Source organism: Benincasa hispida, chromosome 6 (genome assembly GCF_027475165.1).
Source record: "Benincasa hispida cultivar pf3 chromosome 6, pf3_genome.v1.1, whole genome shotgun sequence".
Lineage (NCBI taxonomy): Eukaryota > Viridiplantae > Streptophyta > Magnoliopsida > Cucurbitales > Cucurbitaceae > Benincasa > Benincasa hispida.
This window is the reverse complement of record NC_143483.1, coordinates 28,495,710-28,502,675: the sequence shown is the minus strand read 5'-3', so window position 1 is coordinate 28,502,675 and position 6,966 is coordinate 28,495,710. Positions and strand designations below refer to the sequence as shown.

General features: G+C 34.1%; 1 pseudogene across 1 annotated transcript; it reads left to right on the top strand.

Moving 5' to 3' along the window:
• Positions 1-399: 399 nt before the first annotated feature.
• On the top strand, positions 400-4,237 carry LOC120079489 (uncharacterized; annotated as a pseudogene). Its single transcript, XR_016530006.1, has 7 exons — positions 400-803; positions 1,277-1,621; positions 1,739-1,904; positions 2,022-2,275; positions 2,477-2,584; positions 3,036-3,305; positions 3,873-4,237. The product of XR_016530006.1 is annotated as an uncharacterized LOC120079489 (transcript).
• The last annotated feature ends 2,729 nt before the right edge of the window (positions 4,238-6,966 follow it).

Genomic DNA, 6,966 nt, shown 5'->3' with positions numbered 1-6,966 from the left:
ATTAAAATTGCATTGGAAAAATCTATATTTGATTAGAAAAAAAAATAAAGGATTCCCCGGGAAATCCCCGCCCCGTTCCCCGTGGGGAAATTCGCGGGGACGGGGACGGGGATGGCTTCCCCGTCCCCCATCCCCGTCCCGTGGACATCTCTATCTGTCACTACTACCCGCTCCACCTTCTGTCACTTACCTCCATCGACTGCTACACGTTTGGTCGTCGATTGTCGGTACTTTTCTCTCTTTATCAATTGATTATTGAGGACAAATATGGAATAAAAAATAATTAAAAATCCAAATTTGAAGTTTTTATCACATTTGTAAATATCAAAGGTAGGTTACACCTACAAAATAGCATTTTATTCTCATTGTCAACCATTGCCATTTCCCATTTTTCTAATTCCAAATATTTCCCTAAATCAATTATTTGTTTTATATTACAAATATGTTCCTAATGCCTGAAAAAGCTCGTGTCGCCTGTAATGCCCTTTCCACTAACCGATGATCATGTATCAACTCTCCATAACTTGCAGGCTCAAGCTCCAATCTGTAAGCGCCTATGGCAACTCCTCTAATCAATGCTCTTTTTTTCCCTTTCTACCTTCTTCCACAGTATATGAAGAGGCTTTTCCAGCCAACTTAACCAATGCTTTTCCTTGCAACCGAAGCCAGTCCACTACCCAGTACCTGAAACTCTGCTTCTTTTTCCTTTTAGTTCCTTTCTCCTTCATATTTTTCTTTTTCTTTCTCCCCACTCAATTTTTCCTATATTACTTTCCGTTGTGGATCTTATGAGTTAAGTGAAGGTAAAGCCAATTTACAAGTGGATGTGCCATATGTTTGGAATATTTTTTTCCCTTCTAGCTTGTGTTCTGCATTTATGTTGTTAGAACTGTTTGTTTGAGCTAATTTGATCAATCCATTTAGCAGAAATGTGAATCCTGTTGTGAGTGTTAATATTTCTGTTTAAGATGCTTCTTCGTTTGTATAAAGCTACCTCTGAATCAAAGGTAGGGAACAGGTTATAACCTGTTCCATTTTTTTTGTATATTCCTAATACTTTCGTACGAATTGGTACGTGTAAACGTTTAATGGGGCTTGGACTCAAGACGTTGTTGTGGTACTCTAAAGTATCATTGGAATAAAAAGCTTGAGCTGATAGATATTGTATTCAATTAAATGGATGTTCTTGGCAGTTTGTTTTTTTGCAACTACCAAAAGTTTCTCGTTGTAAAACAACTTTTGTCTTGTGGGGAATAACTCTTTCCTTGACTCTCAGATACTTTGCTTGTGCTTTGTGAACTTACTGTACGGCTTATATACCTCCACACAAACGTCATTCAAGGGATATGAAGAATCGGTCTCCTACTCCAGAGTCGCTCGCTCCTCAATTCAACAGAAAATTGAATTCGAAACCAACTCCTTATGACATCCGAGAGTTTTATGCGAGGCCAACTTTTGTCAATGCCGATGGGGCTATATGGAAATGGTTTACCATTGGTAGTTCTGATGATGGTAACTAGTTTCCCCCTTGTGTTCATCTTGAACCATTTTCTGCGCCGTCCTTTGAACTTCGATGGGGGTGAAAAACCTCTAGTTTTGGTGAACTCTAATATATCACAAGGTAGTAGAACTATGTCATGGAGTTTCTCTTTGTTGCTGTATGTAATTGGTACTTCCTGTTGATGAATAAACAACTTAATGAAAAATAAAGCATTTGATTTGTTGATAGTGGTTATAGGGACTAGAGAAGAGGAAGAAGTCGTAACAGGACCATGGTTATCTATTGTAGACAATCTACTGCCAGAATTACTTTTATCGGTTCAACACGTAAAAAATGAACTGTATCAAGATGAGGATGTGAAGCCGAAATTGGTAGCTAGGGTTGGAAAATTTCTCTTTCATGGGTAAGCAATCTCTTGTTTGTTAACAAAACCTACCATACGATATTTGCTATTGTAACTGCTGTGAGAGATGTTGCTTTTGCTTTTGTTTAGAAGATAGTTATTACCTTTGTTATGCAGGATATCTAGAATTGACATAAATAAGCTGCCTACTGAAAGGACATTGAGACGGCTGAAGGGCATGTTTTATACGAATGTCTTGGACACTTACATGGAAAACATTACAGAAAAAGTAATTCCACTGATTGGAGTAGAGTTTGAAAAGGAAAAACATACATATCTTGTCAAGGTAGTTGTTTTGATTTGCAGATGAGTATGGTATGTGTGCAAGGATTTTCGCTTTGCCCCTGTTGAATAATCTTGAACTTTATAAGGTAAACTTTTGTCTGTTTTCCTATCCCCCCCCCCCCCCCCATTGTTTTGGGGAGAATAGTCTATCCATGATTTTAACAAAATTCATTTCTAAACAATGTCGTTTCTACTAATGACATTACAGCTGTTAGCTCTTCCACATATTTTACTACTCTAAGTTGCAATTTCACAGTTGCTCAGCATATTTTCCATTCATTTTGTAGGTTGAACTCGACCAAGTGCGCCATATGGTTGCAGATATTTCGTGCCTGAAACAGAATATTGATATGAGGGTGATGCTATACTCCACGAAGACTTTAAAAAAGCTTACAGTAAGCCCCCTAAATCAAAGTAGTCAAAAGCCATATGTAGAAATTCATGGTTTTCTTATAACAAATAGTGCCTTTTTTTCTCATTTGTTTTCTAACAGTCTTCATAATTTCGCCAACTAAGCTAAGCATGTGAATCCTCTAGAAACATTTTATTGATTGAAAAGCATTATTGGTCCCATACATTCATCAAAGAAACAAATTAGTTTATATACTTTTATTTTTGTTACAGCTTGGTCTCTTAACTTTACCATGTATCAATTTGGGTTGTCTAGTTTCCAAAGCCCCTAGCTCCCTCTATCTGTAGCCACCTTCCCAAGCAAGTACTATATTATGAACACAATATTTTCCTAGAAATAGTACCTTCCAAGCCAAAAGGAGCATGCACCTGGACTTATAAATCTAATATTTTTTGTAAAATAAATTCAGACCCACCTTAAATTTTGTATGCTAGGATGATGAGATGGAAGGCATCGTAGATCTTATAAATTCTTCAGTTTTAGACCCAGATGTGATGGGCAGCTTAAGATGGCCTCTGAGAAAAGACACCTCTGGGGATAGATTCACAGTGGTTGAAGTTTGGCACATTGTTTCCAAGTCTTATGTAAACCCATTTGTGAAGCTCAATCTAAGACATGCCGATCGATATCATCTCAGGACCTCGATTGGTGAAGCGTCAAACGAAGTTACTTTGAAGCTAAAACAAGGTACTTCCGAACTACTGGTAAGCATCCTCCATAACTGGCTTCCTCAGTTTCACACAAATATGGTTTTTGCCTAAAAAATGCTGCTTTTACGTTTGATTGTTAAGCTTCTGTTTGCTAACTATTTTGTTTTTTATTTTAAAAAATAAAGCCTATTCTTTCACATTTTCTTAGGATGGTTTGCATGTGAGTTGAATTCTTAGCCACATTCCAAATTCGAAAAACAAATTTTTAAAAATTACTTTTTTTAGATTTTAAATTTTGGCTTCGTTTTTTAGAACATGGGTAAAAAGTAGACAATAAAGGAAGAAATCTAGAGGTAGCAGAAGTGTTTGTAGGTTGAATTAAATGTGTATTATAGCTATCATTTGATCACTAAACAACAGAGTTCTCTATATTTATATACTGATATGAGTTCAATTTTGTGTAGTTGACAAGAATATCTTTTATTTTAATTGATGTGGGGCTATGTAAATAGTTGTTTGTTTCTTTCTAATGAAATGTTTGGATATAATACTGATTTTGTGTGAGCTGAAATGTTGGCAGATTATTGTTTTTCATTATTTTGTTTGTACTTTTCTTTGCAGAGAGAAAAAGTTGAGTATGGTGAAATATATAATATGCTTAGTGACTACCTAAAGCTATTTTGGAACCATTTCGTATGCTCTGCATCATTTTATCTCCATTGGTTTCCACATGATGTAGTTTGACGTGAGCACATGATTTTTAATTATTACTTTTGAAATGTTTAGATACAATATATTTTTGTGGTATTCGAGTTGTTTTTTTGAAGCATTGTATCTTTAAATTCTCGTTTGCACTCAGTTTAGTTAGTTTTAGGGTAGTTTGGGCATTTTCTGATTATTATTTTCTTTTATTTAAATTTATTTTGTTGTTATTATAATTTTGAAACCTTTTGTGATTTTTTCAAATAAAACTTTAAAATTTGTTATTTTTCTTGTCAATTCTTTAATTAACATCTCTGAGCTCTGAGCTCCAAATCTTCGGAATAAATACCCTCTCGAATGTGATCTACTTCCTTTTTTCCCGAAATTATAATTGTAACATTGATTAATGGTTATTCATTACTGTAAGAATTCCCTTTTATAAAGTGATTTTTCATTGAGAGAAAAACACTTAAAGAATACAAGGTGATACAAAAAACTAACTCAATTAAAAGTAGCCAAAATTGAAAACAGGCTTCAATTATGTAAAAATGAGAATGGAACTTAACAAGAGCCTACACAGGCCCTTGGTTCTCTCGAGGCCTCGAAATACGATTGTTCTTCTCAAACCAAATATCCTATAACATTGCACATACCTTTGCGAATCCACAAAAATCTCCTTGCAGAAGAGTTGAAAAAGAATTCCTTGACCTGGTTAATGGTGTTCATTGTTTTCCTATTAGTTAATGAAAAAAAAAATAAGATCGTAAGAAAGGAGTTCTCGATGGATAGAATGTATACTAAGATTGTAAGATAGAGTATTAAAAAAGGACAAAATACATTTTTAGTCCTTGAAATTTGGACCTAGTGTCTATTTGGTTCTTGAAGTTTCAAAATGAACAATTTTAATCCTTGAGATTTGCAAAATGGTTTTAAATGGTCGCTAGGCTCTTTGCCCATTAGTCAACTAATTGTGAGATGAGGTAGATGTTAATTTTTTGCTGATTGTGAGGGTGATTTGGCAAATAACTAATAATTATTTTTTTTGTTAATCTAAAATTCCTTTTGTCTCCCCTTTCCCCTCTCTCACTTTTTTTTTCTTTGTTACAGCCCTTCAAATAATTAAAGACTTCTATCATTGTCCATCAATGTACCACTACTGATAGTCAATCACTGTCTATCACAGTCAATTACTCTCTATCAATGATAGAAAATAATAGATAGTGATATTCTTTAAATCAGTCTACCACTATTGATAGTCAGTGATGGTGTTCTGTCAGTGTCTATCAATGATAGAAAGTTATGTATATTAAATTGTCCAAATAATTCTTTAAATCAACCTACCACTATTAATAATCAGTGATAGTCTTCTATCATTAATAGAAAGTGATAGGAAGTGATATTCTTTAAAACATTGGCCAACCCTTTTGAAAAAGACAATTTGCTACCATTTTATATAAGAGAATTTCATTAACTGATATCATATTCTATGTAAGATAATTTAGATTGTATCATTATGTGCATCAAATTGTCCAAACAATTTTTTAAACCAGTATACCACTACTGATAGTCTTTCAATCACCGTATACCAATGATAGAAAGTTATACATTTTTATCACTGAATAGTCAATGATAGTCTTGTATGTGATAGTTTTCTATTACTATCTATTAATGATTGAATATGCCTGAAATTTGTATATCTTGTCAACTTTTTTAATCAGTCTACCACTGATATTAAATGACAATCTTCTATCACTGATGTGATTTAGTTAGTTGAGACAGGTTGGTTAGTTGTTTTAAATCCCTTGTTTTCCCTTAGTATGTGTTTGTTACTGTTTTATTATGTTTTAGTTACCAACTATGCTTTTCTGGTTAATTGTTTGTATTCAAGACTCATTATATAAGCTGGTCTTTGTTTAATAAAACCATCCTATTGAGTTTTTTAACGAGAAGTTGAGTGAGGCTTGTCCAAAATGGAGTACGTACGAAAAAGAACTTTATTCTCTCGTGAGAGCTCTTAAGGTTTGGGAGCACTATCTGCCAAACGACAAAGTGACAACAGCAAAACACAGAGTTGTATACCCCATTGCATATTCCCAGAGAACCTTAGAATTCAGCGAGGGTTTGATTTTGTGCTTGTAGTGGTTGATTGGCTCAATAAGATGTCTCACTTTTTTCCTTGTAAAAAAGATTTGACGCCATATATGTTGCTAACTCTTTTTAAAAAAAAGAATTTGTTCGTCTACATAGCATCCCTAAATCAATTGTATCTGACTGAGATGTCAAGTTTTTAAGCTATTTTTGGAAGACTCTTGGGAAGAAGTTTCAAACAGCATTGAAATTTGAGTGGAGACAACCCCAAGCAATGGGACCCAGTATTGCCACAAGTCGAATTCACGTACAACCACATAAAAAATTGTTCTACAGAGAAGTCTCCATTTGAGGTGGTGTATACTAGGTTTCCTTCACTTACTGTGGACATTACCAATTTACCTTCTATTTATTTTAGTCAAGAAGCTGATGTTATGACAAACTGGATTGTTGATTTACACAAGGATGTGAATGATCTTTTGGAAAAGATTATCTTACAGGGATCAAGCTGACAGTAGAAGGTGTTTTAATTAGTTTTAGGAAGGCAACTTCGTTATGGTGCATTTGAAGAAAGGTCGTTATCTAGCGGGCACTTAAAACAAAATAAAACCTCGCTGCATTCTATCGTTTTGTGTTCTTAAAAGATATGGTCATAATGCTTACAAAATTGAACTCTCATGATCTCAAAATTAATCCTATCTTCATTATTATGGCTGACTTATCTGCATATTTTGCCCCTTTTAGTTTTTCTCTATCTTGACTCAAGGATGAATTTAATTTTTAGTAGGAGGGAATTGAAGGGATTGAATCTAGCAGCGAAAGCGAGTCATCATTTTTGCATTTATTTTTGAGCAATTAAAATACAAAAAAGAAAAAAACGATAAACAAATTTATAGAAGTTAAGCATAAACTTTAAGGGAAAAAG